At 43.8% G+C, this 15,365-nt stretch overlaps 1 protein-coding gene across 3 annotated transcripts in view; it reads left to right on the top strand.

Moving 5' to 3' along the window:
• Nucleotides 1–1,612: 1,612 nt before the first annotated feature.
• Nucleotides 1,613–15,365, top strand: part of KLHL13 (kelch like family member 13) — a 202,966-nt gene continuing 189,213 nt past the window's right edge. For all 3 annotated transcript variants that reach the window (XM_059157702.1, XM_059157701.1, XM_059157695.1), the window contains exon 1: nucleotides 1,613–1,930. The gene's annotated coding sequence lies outside the window, so the exon portion shown is untranslated. The remainder of the gene's footprint in view (nucleotides 1,931–15,365) is intronic.

The raw sequence follows: 15,365 nt of genomic DNA, 5'->3' as shown, positions 1-15,365 counted from the left end.
GTGTATCAGCTCAGTTTTTACTTATTTTTAACCTGCGTGCCAGGTTTTAACATATGCTGAAATTGATTGCTCTAAACATATCACCTCAAGGAGACTGTAAACTTCTGTAACAGGTGCTATTGGTATAATGGGCATTTTGTGTGTAACGGAGGCATACAGTAATTAATGAACAAGCATGTGGAGAATCTAACGAATGCATTCCGGTTAAAATAGATGAATTGTGTTGAAAATACTGACTGGTAAAAGATAATAATGCAAATTCCATGTGCATTTGCAGTTTCTTCTCTTCACCGGTTTGATAAAGCCTAGCCATGTGGTCATATCTTTAGTTCTAGAAAGTCTTTTGAGTAGTTGATTATTTTCAAAGTTACCTAAAACCCGCTGCTAGAATTTCAGCGTATGGGATTTGAAATACCAGGTCAGCAATGCTGATACCTCAGATCCCTGCTCCATTTACTGGTAGGCAAAAGGAGAAATACTAGGAAATAGAACGAACTACAGTCCCCATACTCACCCAGTCACTTCCTTAAGGAAAACCAAAAACAAAACGGGAATAAACTGCCTGTTTACGGCAAGCGCCCATTATTTTTCCTAGGAGGAGTCTGGAATCACAGGGAGACGAGGCAAACGGAGAGGTGTAGGAAGGCAAGGAATGAACAGAAGACCTGCAAGGGGAAAAAACAGGCTTGGCTGGGGTTTTTGTTGGGGGCAAGGCTGACCGAACTGGGAGGAGAGTCAAGATTCAGACTTAGAGTAGCAGCTGTCCTACCAGTTTGCAAGCAATAGAGCCCGACGGTTTAAGAGCCTGGGCGCTGGCTGGCATCAACACCGCTTGGGATCCCGGATCCTGCTCTGTCCCTTACCTAATTCTGTCACCTTCGCAACTTGCTGGACCTGTACGCCTCAGTTTTCTCACTTGCAAAACGGAGATGAGAATAACGTGGACCTCGTGGAGGAGCTGGGAGAGTGACGGGAATTAACAGTTCAGCGCGTGGCTTCTAGTAAACGCTTAGTAAACTGTTAAACTGCTGGATCCGTTGTTATTCTTCCTCTTTCTTAACACTCTGTACTCCCGTAGGGAGGGGGGAGCCACAAGGCGCTCAGCGCACGGGCAGGCTGGTTTTGAGGGGCGCGCCCCACGGAGGTGAAGCGGCACGGCTTCCAGGGCACGCCCCGGTGCCCGGGCCCTCGGTGAATCCGAGCGGGCGAGACAACCGCGGGCTTCCCGGAGCTGCCAGCCCGGGGGCGAGCGCGCAGCCGGCCCTGGATATTTGACAGTTTTCACCTCTCCTGCCTCCTGGGCACTAGAGGCCATGTGGGCTCCAACGCGACCGTCCCGGTTTCGGAGGCGTGAGGGCTACTTGGAAGTCCCCCCCCTCCGCCTCCTCCACTACTCCCGCCCCTGCCCCGCCGGGCCGGGCCCACCGGCGCCGCGCACCGGCTGTGGGGGTGGAGTTCTGCTCGGACCCTACACTCGGTCCTAGCCCCAGCTCCCCCCCACTCCGCCTCCCGCGCAGGCGCCGCCGGGGCCACCCCCGCCGCCATGTTGCCCCCGCCCGCGAGCTCGCTCCCCCCGCCCCCCTCCCCTCCTTAACTGGACTCCCGCCCCCTCCCTCTCCCCCCGCACCCCCCCCACCCGTGAGGTCAGGCGGAGGCTCTGCCGCTGCGGCCGCAGCAGCTCAATCTCCCATTCCAGGGAAGCCGGGAACGGGGACTTTGGAAAATAAGTGGAGCGGCGTCCGGGTTAGGGTCCCTGCTCTCCGCCTGCGCGAGGGCGAAGTGACCAGGACGAGCCAGAGGCTGCGGAGGTGGGGGGCCGGTGTCTCGCAAGCGGGAGGGAGCCCCGGCTGCGCGGTGCGACTCGCTCTTTGGCCCTCGGAGTGCGGCAGCGGGCTGACGGACGGCGGGACGCGGGGACGCGGCAAACAAGGTGAGGCGGGGTCCTGAAGTCGCAGGGGCTCCATCATCAGCCACCTCCTCGCCTCCGGGACCCGGTGCGGCGAGGCGGTGCGCAGTGAGGAGTTGCGATCTGCACCGGGGGCAGAGGGAAAGGGAACCAGCTGGACTCTTCGCAAGCCCCCCCCCCACCCTCTTTTTCTCTCGCGTGCGGGTGCGCGCTCATCCCTGCACCTTCTCATCCCTACCTCCCGGACTCGGAGGCTCCGCCAGACGCCTGGATTCTTTCAGCACCCCGGACCCCAGTTTTCCTTTGCTTCTTTGTTATCCCTCCAAAATCTTCTTCTCCGGGCTTCGCTGTCGCTGCCCTGATGGTCTGGGGTCCCTCTGCTCGCCTCAGCCCCGCTGTCTCTTGCTAACAGTTTCGGCTTTGTGCCTCTCAACCCATCCCTCCCTCAGAATCTTTGAACTTGGGAGGCTTCACTGCTGGCTCCCGAATCTGGAGCACACTCCTCTTCCTCGAAGCTTTTAACTCCTCTCTGGATGTCTTTATCTCTGAATGTCTTGGCTTCTTTGGTTTAATCACAGTTGACTAATGATTTTCTTGAAAGCTTACTGTCTAGCCTACAGCTTACTGAAATTGATGGGAATGATCTTCTAGTATATATTAGCTAAGGAACTCTAAAGTTTCTTTCTAGGTTTCAGTAACTTAGTCCAAGATACCACAGCCGCTTGAAATGTATGTTTGTGTGTCTGTTTGTATGCAATCCTAGCACATGGCCCTAAATCTGATTCTTCCTCCACTGCTGAGCAGGCCTGAGTGAGAGAGAGAGAGACAGAGAGAGACTTTTGATGTCTGCTTCCATTTCTCCATCTGCAAACTGGGATGTTCATCTTTTATTGTGATCAGATAGAATTCTAGGGGTTTGGGATACTCAGAGAGAATTCTAGACATTTAGGATAGTCCCTCAAGTTAGTATAGACTGTTTACTAAGCACACTGCATGGGAACTGAGAAAATCCGGGGTTTCAGGCTGCATTTGTTGGGAGGGCACCTGCCTTAATATTTTTTTTAAGAAGCTGGAGTTTCCTAGTGTACATCTCCTATTTGCATAAACGCTCAAGAAGCAGCATTTACAAAGCACATAGTTAGAAAAGAGATCACTTTGCTATGGACTGGAGATTAGTTTGCTTAAGTCAGTTTCACACAGTACCACGTTCTCAGTGATGTCCAGTCGCTCCCATATTGAGGCTCCCTTACTTCCATGCTGAAATTAGTGTGTGAAGAAAATTGAATGGAGAGGCTGAAAGTGGAGGCAGAATGCAGTGAATTAGCACATGCTGATGTTTGTGGCTGTGTTTTTTTTTTTTTTTTTTTTGGAAATAGGATGTATCTAGTGCTCAGCTTTGAAAACTGGGAAAAGTGAAATGATCAACCAAGCAGTTATGACATCATTTTACCTTAAAAATAGTAGCTCCTTGAATTGCAAGTTTTTATCACTATCCTTATACTTAGAATGATTGCATTGTCTGCTGGATATGTGATCAGGTGTTGCCATTGGCATAATGTGCATTAACGGGCAGTAATCTCAGAAGAAACGGAGTTGAGAATGAAGGAAGGTAAGGGCTAAATTTCACTGTCCTGGTAGCACTTGTTTTGGCAGTGAGGCAAGGAATGTAAGTTTCTGCTGCAGCATCCAATGATGTATTTAGAAAATACATGAATAAGAGTCTCAATTTTCCCTGGTTTTAAAATCTGCACTTTCATTAAGCACACTTTGAAAAACGTGGTATGACTCTATAGAGTTTGAAGTTGAGCTTCGGAGGAAAGCAGTTTTTAGGAGAACAGTAAAGGCCATTGATTATCAGTTTAGTTAGATGGATTACAGATGGTTTGTAGTTTTCCTCATTTATTTGGTAAATTCCTGACTTCACTTTAGTTTTATTTAAAAAAAAATGGAATAGAGTAGGTAAAGAGGATTTATACAGTAAATAGGGCCAACCTAAATCTGTAATTTTCTTGGCAACCTATTTTGGAAAGACATACTAACTTGCAAACTGTTTCAAGGGAAACAGTTTGTATCATTCTGTTATTTTTTTTTCCTTTTGTGATTATTATTGATACTAAGTTTAAGATTGCCACCAATATGAACTATTTCTGTTTGCCAGAAAACAAATAAAGTTGGTTATGAGTTCATCCCGAGCATTTTTCTCTGAATCTTTTCGACATGTCTCTATATGTATTTAATAAACCTACTTGGTAGATGCAGAGGTTATCAGAACCAGTGTTTCTGATGTCACTACACATAACTGCACTTTGCTAATGAATCATCTTTTTCATTTTCTTTACATTTGACGTTACTTTTCTTCATGTAATTTGACTTGCAGTAGTGAAAGGAGACCAAGCAGTTTGCAAATTGATTTTGATGTTTAATAAACTACTACAACCTCCTCAAAGTATTTTTTCTTAAATCCAGTGCTTGAAAAGGATCTATTTTTACTGCTGTGAAATAACTCAACAATTTGCCAGGCATCATCAGATTTCAGAAAATGTAGACAGATTATGGAAAAAAAGAACAGCCCTAGAGAAAGCATCTCAAAATTCAAGGGGGAGAAAAGGGCTTTTTTCAAGTTACTAACATTCATATCAATCAGCTTTTAAATATATTTTTCATTCATTTAGTAATGTCTTTGACAAAATCTGTTGAGCGCATTCCATTTGCCAAAGCCCTCTATTAGGCATGAGGCCCTGTATTATTACAAGGCATGATCTTGGCCTTGTGGAGTCTCCCAGAGGCTATAGTCCACCAAAGGATAGAGAAAACAAACCAGCAAACAAATGAAGAAGATCCTCACAGATTATAGTAGGAAGAACAATGAAGGAAATAAGTAACGAAATGTGATATGGAGACCTGGGAAGGGCTTATTTGGCAAGGGTGGTCAGGAAAGGCCTCTCAGCAGCGAAGGTGACCTTTGAACGGAGAGACCTGAAAGAGAAGAGAGAATAAACCTACCTTGTGAAGAGCAGAGAGATGAGGAAGAGCCAAGGCCTTGAGGCAGATAAACAGACAGTAGGGTGTTTGAGGAACAGAAAGCAAGCCAGGATGGCCAGCCCCAGCGACATGGGTGGGGGGAATCTGACTTGGGTGGGGGGAATCGTTAAAGGTGTTCCAGAGCCTAAAGGGAGTCAGATAATAAATATAGGGCCTGGAAATTCTGAGAAAGAATTTGGGTTTGATTCTCAGAACAAGAGGAAGCCAGGGAAGAGTCTTTATGAACTACTTCTCTGTGGAAGATCACTGGCTGGAAAAAAAAAATATTGCTCAGTGGAAATAAATAAAAATGTGTTTTGCAGAGGTTGTCTAGCTACTCAGTTTTACATTAAGACCTGAGGATGAAAAGCTATGTTTGATATGTATGCTAAATAAGTAAGTAATTTGGTCTCTACAACTCTTTGTAGATAAGGAGATAGGGGACTGGGAACTCTGAGGTGAATGCTTGAAAAGCAGTTTACTTTCCAGAGTTATATTGTCACCTGTGCCCTGAGTTAAGTTGTCAGCAGCCTCATTAAAAATCAGACCATTGTTCAGCCTAAGAATTTGTTTTTCAAAGAATGATGTTTTATTTTCTCGTACAAATATGTTTCCTGGGGCGCCTGGGTAGCTCATTTGGTTAAGTGTCTGCTTTCGGTTCTGGTCATGATCTCTAGGTCCTGGGACCCCACATCGGGCTCCCTGCTTAGTGCAGAGCCTGCTTCTCTCTCTCCCTCTGCCTTCAGCTCCCCCTGCTTGTGCTCTCTCTGTCAAATAAATGAATAAAATCTTTAAAAAAAAAAAGGAAATATGTTTCCTTTGGAAGATTCGAAGTTTCATTTGAGTATGAAAGATTACTTAAGTTTTAGTAATGGCTGTGAGATTTTTCAGGGGAGTTTCCCATTTTCCTTTACTTGTTGCCTTCTCTGGAGGTTTTGTTTTGTTTTGGTTTTGGGTTTTTTTTTTTTTTTTTTGGCATGTGTGATGATTTTTTGAAAGTTTGTATATATTTAAGTCATCCTTACACCCAAAGTGGGGCTCGAACTCATGACCCCAAGATCAAGAGTTGCATGCTCTTGTGACTGAGCCAGTCAGGCACCCCTCTCCAGAGTTTTCCAATTGCCATTCTTTGAGAGATTAGGGTTCTTCTTCCATGAGGCTTACATGAATTTCGATTTGGTATTTATTTTGTGCCCTGAGCTCTTGCTCAAAAGCAATCCAGCTTGGAGGTCTGGTTGGCCCCAAATAGGAATTCAGTCGGTCGTGGACATTCCGCAGGGGGTAAATCTGAATATTATGGGGCAGTAACCTGCGAAATAATCTTCAGCAACTCCTGCAGAGTCTACTTCCTACCCCTTAACTTGGCACTCAAGGATTCTTCACAGTTTGAGCCAAGCTGACTGTCCGCCATGTCTTTATCCTTCTCTAACACAAACCCCATGTTGGTTTGAACTGATTTTCTCCAGTTGGAACTTCTCTGCTTAGCTTCATTCTTGGCCTAGAGCAGGTTCACAACTGCTTGCTGAATGGATGCCAGGCCATCACCTCTTTGAAAAGCCATCTCCTTTCTTTTCTGTCATTGCAAATCCCAACACCAGTCATGGGACAGTTCAGATCCCTTGCCCTATTTTACACCAACACCCCTGACCCAGGCTCCTCCTCTGGAGGTGAACGGTAATCACACACTTGCCATGTGGCGCATTAATGATGTTGATGTGATGCCTGGCTGTCTACCCACAGGCCTCTGACTTCGTGAAGGCAGCCTGGATTTGTCTGGTTCTCTCATCATTGTATCCTGAGCACCTGGCTTTTGGTATGCCCTCTATTAATAGTTGTCGGATAATGAATAGACGCTGCCTTGTGATGTTTCTCCTGTTATTGTTTTGGGTATTTAAATCATTTCATGCTGTTTCACTTTTCACATATCTGTCAAGTGTTCTCAAGTGGTTTCTGAGAGGACCAGGAGTCCAGTTGTTATGGGCACAAGCTCTGGGCTTAGGCTCTTTGTGTTCTGTTGTTGGCTAGGAGACCTCTAGCTGTGTGACACCGGGCCAGTTGGTTAACCTCTCTGTACCTCCTGTTTCTCACCAGTGAGGTAAGGGATAATCGAACTTCCCTCTTAGGGTACTTGTAAGGATCAAATGAGTTACCTAAGTCTCCAAGTTGTTGTTTGCAATTATTAAAATTCAGAAACTCTGACAACTGGTAAAAATTTTGTTTGGTAAGCGCCCTATGCAGGTGGTGGCAAAATCTAACTTGAACTGAGAAGAGGTTATTTAAAGTTTTTATTTTCCTTAGTGTTTATCTTTATTTGGTTTTGCTATAGAATTAGTAGTATGTTTATGGGGCAGTGCCTCAGACCCTCCTGGGGTATTATGTAATACCTAGTATACACAGGTTATTGCCTCTCCAAAAGCCTGGACATTTCTGGATTTGGAAACACATCTGGCACCAAGGCTTTCAGATAAGGGATTGTATACCTCATGGTAAAGTGCTTAAATTAGCGCCGTGCACATAAGAAGTTGTTGCTCTTGGTGGTGGAGATTAGAGAGGTAAATATACAACTGTCGCCTCCCCAGTACCTTTCTCATACTGGTTACCATGTAAATAAATGCTGATTTATTCATGCAACAACTCTGAATAGAGGGCTGGCTGTGTGAGCATCATTTTATCATAGGAAAACAGATATGGGTCACGTGATTGAAATGAGCCAAGAACTCGATCTCTCAGTACTCTCTCATCTAGTGCCATTAAGAATATTTATTTTTGGTTTTGCTTTTGTTATTTAAACCAGAGCACGCTTCTTTAGGGTGAGTCTTTTAGTTGGGGGTAGAGGGGAGGATCAAATTAAGAAGAATTTATTTAATATGATGAGACACTTCTACTTTGCAGTTGCTAAATATTTATTGAACTCCTCATGTATATGGAAATCAGTATTTAAAAGCAGGAGAAAGGTACAAAACAAATGAGGCATAGTTCCTGCTTTTAGTGGTTCTAGTACCATGCACGGTTACACGGGCACTGGTTGTCCATTGCAGTTCTTTCTTTTACTTCATAAGTTTGAGATCATTAATATTAAAAATGTGCAAAGGAAAACACAATAGGCAATTGAGAACTCCTCTTGGTTCCAGTATATGCAATTGGTTTTTTCTTTAGATTTTATCTATTTGCCTGACAGAGAGAGAGAGCATGCACAAGCTGAGGGAGCGGCAGGCAGAGGCAGAGGGAGAAGCAGGTTCCCAGAGAGCAGGGAGCCCGTTGTGGGGCTTGATCCCAGGACCCTGGGATTGTGACCTGAGCCGAAGGCAGACGCTCAACCGACTGAGCCACCCAGGTACCCCATGGAATTGGTTTTTAATACCTTAACTATGCCCCACCTCCTGAAATATTATCCCTATATGACATCCTGGCAACCTTTACTTTCTCACTAAATCAAGTACAATATGATTTTTTAAAGATTTTATTTATTTGAGAGAGAGAGAGAATGAGAGAGAAAGAGAGAGAGCGTGAGAAGTGGGAGGGTCAGAGGGAGAAACTGACTCGACTCCATGCTGAGCAGGGAGCCTGATGCGGGGCTCCATCCCCGGACTCCAGGATCATGACCTGAGCCGAAGACAGTCACTTAACCAACTGAGCTACCCAGGCGCCCTACAATATTATTTTTATTGTTCTCCCTTATCAATATCTGTAAATCATAATTGATACATTTTCTTTGTCCTTTTGCCTTTGTGGGTTTGAGAGTAATTGTATGTCCCAAAAGATTTTTTGGGAATGTTCTCTTGCCATGGAAGACTAGTTCTTGAAATCATTCTGCCAGTTCATTCAACAGATATGTTAAGTACCTATTATATTCCAGGCATTGAACTAGTTTAAGCCAATGGAATCTCTGCTCGGTACTCTTTCCCTCAAACTGGAGTATACTGGGCATACTGGGTGAGCAGTATGCTAGTGTGCCCCAGGAGCAACAAAGTAAACAGCTCGTGTATTCTTTTTTTTTTTTTAAGATTTTATTTATTTGGCAGACAGAGATCACAAGTAGGCAGAGAGGCAGGCAGAGAGAGAAGGGGAAGCAGGCTCCCTGCTGAGCAGAGAGCCCCATGCTGGGCTCCATCCCAGGACCCTGAGATCATGACCTGAGCGGAAGGCAGAGGCTTTAACCCACTGAGCCACGCAGGTACCCCCAGCTTGTGTATTCTTGAAGAACATTCACTGGTAGCTAATGAAAGCTACTTAATAATATTTAAACAGATTCATATGCATTGTGCTTTAGAGTGCAATACTCATGTGAAAATTTGCCGTAAAACCCAGTACTTCAAATAAAGTCTCTGCTTGTGCAAGGTCAGCTGTGGTAACCCTGGGGTGACCCTTTGAAAAGCACCGAGGCCACAATATGCCAAGTCTGTTCCTTTAGTCAAATGCCAGGGCATTTTCATAGCCTTACATTTTCATGGTGACCTTCAGGAGCCGTAATAGACATTATTAAATTTTTCCACCATGTTGCCCAATTTCTTTTAGTTCAAGAGAACACTCTGGTTGTTTGATAATGATCTAAATCTTGAAATGTGTTGAGTCCTAACAGAGTTTCTAATATTGGTGGGAAATAGCTAAGATTGATAGTGAAGGGCCTGCCAAGGGCCTGGTCTTCAGAAGACAGGCCGTTAGAACACAATGACCATGAACTTGTGGAGCACAATTGATGGGGTCACAGCTTTATCCCATCCCATGAGCACTTGCCTGTGTCACCGGTTAAAGTCAACTCCTGCTAACTTTAAAGCTGCTTTCATTTATGACACATACATTCTACAGGCTGCTTTGTTAATTGCTGGCTACCGAAATGTTCAATAGCAGAGGAAAGTTGTCAAGGTTCGTGTGCTCTGAGGGTAACAAAAGGTTTCTAGAGTTTCAGATGGTTTTGAAAAGGGGTGAGCAGTGCATTGGAGGAATGCCTGTTACCAAGCAAATGATTTGATTTGTTCTGAATGAGAAAGATGAAGAAGAAAAAGGCAAGTGAAGAAAAGGAGGGACAGTAACCAAAGTCAAACACCGAATGTCTCAACTGATTTTGATTATTGCTGTCCCACTTTCCTTGTGGTTCACAGGGCCTGCATTTGTTGTCTTGTTGTGTTATTGCCCAAAGCTCATCAGGACATGGAGGGGAATTAAGGGAGGGTCGTTATGTTCTGTGAGTCAAGTGCTTTTCCATTTTACAGTCTTTTCAGGAAAAGGGGATAATAGAGTTGTAGAGTTTGGTTTCTTGGTTCCATTTCATAAAAATGGGCATGCTTGGGACGCCTGGGTGGCTCAGTTGGTTGGGCAGCTGCCTTCGGCTCAGGTCATGATCCCAGCGTCCTGGGATCGAGTCCCACATCGGGCTCCTTGCTTGGCAGGGAGCCTGCTTCTCCCTCTGCCTCTGCCTGCCATTCTGTCTGCCTGTGCTCGCTCTCTCTCCCTCTCTGCCTCTTGTTGCCATTGTGGTTTTGGGCAACTCCCCTCACCTCTCTGAGCCTTGTTTGGCTCTTCTGTAAACAATCTCATGTGGTGGTTTTAAGGATGATATGAACTAATGCATAGTCCTAAGCATAATTCAAGCTACATGGTAGATATTATTATTTTTTAAAGATTTTATTTAGTTAGTTGACAGACAGACCACAAGTAGGCAGAGAGGCAGGCAGAGGGAGAGAGGGGGAATCAGGCTCCCTGTCGAAGCAGAGAGCCTGATGCGGGGCTCAATCCCAGGACCCTGGGACCATGACCTGAGCCGAAGGCAGAAGCTTTAACCCACTGAGCCACCCAGGTGCCCACCCATGGTAGATATTACTGACTCTTAGTAGATTTCATGGTTTAACTAGCTAAAATTTGTGACATACTATGGGAGCTTTGCTACTTACATATGAACAAGAAATATAAGGGAAAATTGTGTCTTTCCTTTGTATTGCCTTAATCCCAGCAGGAATGATATTTTTTCCACATAAATCTCTTAGTGAACTGACTGCTTAGAAGTAACACTGGTTTTCTGGCAGAGAAGAAAGTTTATGGGAAGTGCTCGGTTTATTACTTATTCAAACATGGTATCACATTGAATGCAAGGAAACTGTAAATTTTTTAATATGATTGACCCAATATATATTTAAATATGATAGTGTTCAGCTTATAGGATTTAAAAGTTTAATCTTCATTTTGAAGGGAAAGGGAGATGCAGGAAAATGTATACAATAAACAATGTTGTCTTTGAAATGAAAATTTTTGGTGTTCTGATACTCAAAGAAGTCATATATTTTCTTGATTTATCTCTATTCCAGATTTGAGGTTCTCGCAGAAGAAAATATTGAAATATTTGTAACAGTTAAGGCACTGGGAGGAGGGTAATTCTGTTTGAATAATGTCTTCTATAGATTTTGAGTCATGATGGTTATCTTAAGCTTTTCTGGTAGTTACTCTCCAACAAATCAAAGAAGACCTTAGAGATGATGAAAGTTCAGGAGCAGTTTTGAGAAATGGATGGATAAGTCTAAGTAGATCATTGAGAGCAGCTTCTGGTGTTGGAGGGCTGGTGTAGCCTTTTGGGTTGGAAGTGCATGATGGTAGTGTTCCCGCATTCCCCCTGTTCTAATGTTCTTCCTTTCCAGTGTCAGATGACAAGGCAATTGATCCTCGGTTAGCCAACTTGGTTATGGAATACCATTGGTTTACAGAAGGGGGCGAACCGGGAGACACATTGCTCAGGTAACTGTATATTCGCTCGGTATTTTGGGAGGATTGTTACGATAATGTGCATTCAGATACTTGAAAAGCCTGGCTCACCATCCCGATGGGATATGTTACGGATTAGCAGTGTTACCTGCACTGATCATCGTCATGATCAGCATTGGATTTGAACATGAAAAGACAACATTCAGAAGTATCTTCTATTCTGTCCTTAGGTAAGAAGCTCAAATGTTAAGGATAATGCCACTTACTTACAGAACTAACTTTCTTTTGAAGCATGGTTACTTATTCTTATTTTCTTTGCTTCAGTGGTGTGTGCACAGTGAGACTGAACGACTTGCGGAAGGTCTCGCCGCCGGAGATGGAGCTGGGAGCCGAATGTAGGGCCCTTGGTTTTTAACGAAGTGCTTTGCCAGTAATAATGGAAAAGACTTGTAACCCAAAGGATTCTTTTGTGTTGCTTTCTTTTTTTTCCCCCTTCAATATTTACTTATTTGTTTTGAGAGAGAGAGTGTGTGTGAGTGCAGGCAGGGAGGGGCAAAGGCAGAGAGAGGCCCAAGAAGACTCAGCACTGAGCGGGGTGCCCAAGGTGTAGCTCGATCTCAGGAACCTGAGATCACAACCTGAGCCGAAACCATGAGTCAGAGGCCCAACTGATCGCGCCACCCAGGCGCCCCGGATTCTTTCATGTTTCTCATCTTTGAGCTAACAGAGTGAAATCAGAATTTCGGCAGTGGAGAGTCTGACCATTTTTTTGGTACCTGTATGACTTCTTGCACAATTTGGCATTTAGCAAAGTGAATTTGGGGTTTATTAAGAAATTTTCTAAGCACTTTTGGCATCACAGAGATGTTTTATTTAAACATTCATGAGCAAGGATTTGTTAAGTATTTATATGTAAATGGGAGTAAGAAAATACATCCACTGCCCTGAAATATCCTGCAGTGTGGCAGGGGCAAGAGAGAATGTGAAGCACCCTGGTCTCAGCCAATACTAATAAATGTTTTTAAAGATTTTATTTGTTTGTCAGAAAGAGAGAGAGAGCGAGTGCAAGCAGGGGGAGCAGCAGGCTGAGAGAGAAGCTAGACTCACCGCTAAGTAAGGAACCCGATGCAGGGCTTGATCCCAGGACCCCGGCATCATGACCTGAGCCAAAGGCAGACACAACTGACTGAGCCCCCCAGGCATCCCAGGCAATACTAATGGTAATTCCAATCAACAATTACTAAGTTGTTATATATTTGCATATTGGTATATATATATAAAGCACATACAATGTGCTTTATATGCATGAACACATTTAAACCATATAACAATGCTGTGAGGTCCTGTCATTACCCCCATTATACAGATGAGAAAACTGAGGCAGAGAAGAGAGAGAACTTCCCAAGGTTGCACACCTAATAAGTAGAAGAGCTAGCGTGAAAATCTATGCAACCTAGTTTTAGAGTCTGTGTTTTAACCACAGTGTTTCCTTTTTATCCTACCTCTGATGGGGGGACTTTGTATAAGAGCACGATAGCTAAACAAGGCATGCTAGAAAATGTTCTGGATAAATACAGAGAGAGGAAGGATCAGAGCAGAGGGTTAATGTTGGCAAGCTGTTTGGAATAAGGTACTTTTGAAGCAGGTCTTACCAAAAAGCAAGGAATGTATTCTGAATATTTTAATCCCCAAAGCTGTGTACATATATGTTGGATGTGTATGCACAGGGGTGTGCATGCATGTGTGTCTGTGTGTCTGTGTGTCTTTGTGTGTCTGTGTGTGTTTATTTTGAACTGGAAAAAAATTGCAAGGGTAAATCACATTGAGAATCCTTTATATTGACAGCCAATCATAGCTCTGTTTTTGTGTACACTATAGGGTTCCGCAAATATGTTTTTAAAAGTATGTAACAGCTTCATAGAGCTATAATTCAACTACCCTACAATTGACCCATTTAAAGTGTACAATTCAGTGGTTTTAGTATCTTCACGGAGTTGGGTAACCATGACCACAATCAATTTTAGAATACTTTCATCACCCCAAAAAGAGAAACAGGTGTTTTGAAACAAATGTAGCCACAAAGGGAATGAAAGTAATGTGTCTGTTGGTACCACTGTTTTTCTAGCAAAATGTTCAGAGAATCCCTGCTCATTGTAACTCAGATCTTAACGCCATTCTTTGTAGTGTAGCTCTAATTTGCTGCAGAACGCCTTCTTTAAATTTCATTTTCATTGTGTTTATTTTTAAAGAATATTTATTTATTTATTTATTTGACACAGAGACATAGCACAAGTAGGCAGAACAGCAGGCAGGGCTACTGCAGGAGAAGCAGGCTCTCCACTGAGCAGGGAGCCTGATGTGGGGCTCGAACCCAGGTCCCTGAGATCATGACCCAAGCCGAAGGCAGACACTCCAACAACTGAGCCACCCAGGCACCCCTTATATTTTATTTTAATCACTGACTTGTCTTTTAAAAGATTGGATATTGAGGCACCTGGGTGGCTCAGTGGGTTAAAGCCTCTGTCTTCAGCTTAGGTCATGATCTCAGGGTCCTGGGATTGAGCCCCACATCTGGCTCTCTGCTCAGCAAGGAGCCTGCTTCCCTCCCTTTCTCTCTCTGCCTATTTGTGATCTCTCTCTCTCTGTCAAATATTTCACTTATTTGTGGAGCATAACAAATAGCATGGAGGTCATGGGGAGATAGAGAGGAGAAGGGAGTTGGGGGAAATTGGAAGGGGAGGTGAACCATGAGAGACTATGGACTCTGAAAAACAATCTGAGGGGCTTGAAGGGGCGGGGGGTGGGAGGTCGGGGTACCAGGTGGTGGGTATTATAGAGGGCATGGATTGCATGGAGCACTGGGTGTGGTATGTAAACAATGAATACTGTTATGCTGAAAATAAAAAATAAAAAAATATATATAATGAAAAATAAATATATAAATAAATAAAAGATTGTATATTTATCTGATTTTGAATTCTGAATCCATATTAATTATATAGATTTGCTCATTATATACTTATGCTACATAACTAAGCCAGGCTTGTATTTAAAAACAAAACTGCTAAAGAATAAAATAAAAGCAAAACTGCTTAACTCACTAGTGTGTCTACACCCTCCTTGTCTACACCTGCTTTTATAGTGTGCCAGAGCAAGAGATACCAGAGAAATTTTATGTGTACATACTGGCATTTTTTCATATTTCTAAAGATTATACCTGACATAGGTTAGTAATAGATAGATAGTGGAGGTAAAAGTAACACGCATTTTTGGCCCGGAATTAATATTGGGATGGCGTGTTTTGGAAAATGTCCCATAAAATACATTCTGTGATATTGTGTGCAGGTATTGACAAATAACTAGAACTTTTTAAAAAAAATCTGAAGATTCTTCAGCCACTCGTGCCTCACTAAAATAGTCTGTTGTTACAGTCAAGGACGTTTTCTGTGTGTGCTGCTGGAAGAGCAGGCTATTCGCAGTTCTCCATCGGAGTGATAAGTCCGATGGACACTGACACCGTCAGTGTCAACTTTCCAGCTGAAGAGTGGCTATTTACTTTTTATTTTTTAAGGTTTTATTTATTTATTCGTCAGAGAGAGAGCAAGAGCACAAGCAAGGGGAGCAGCAGAGGGAGAGGGAGAAGCAGGCTTCCCGCTGATCAAGGAGCCTGACACAGGACTCGATCCCAGGACCTTGGGATTATGACCTGAACCAAAGGCAAATGCTTAACTGACTGAAACACCCAGGC

The sequence above is a fragment of the Mustela lutreola genome, chromosome X (assembly GCF_030435805.1).
Source record: "Mustela lutreola isolate mMusLut2 chromosome X, mMusLut2.pri, whole genome shotgun sequence".
In the NCBI taxonomy this organism is placed as follows: domain Eukaryota; kingdom Metazoa; phylum Chordata; class Mammalia; order Carnivora; family Mustelidae; genus Mustela; species Mustela lutreola.
The sequence above is the reverse complement of the archived record's forward strand: the minus strand, read 5'-3'. Positions and strand labels throughout refer to the sequence as shown.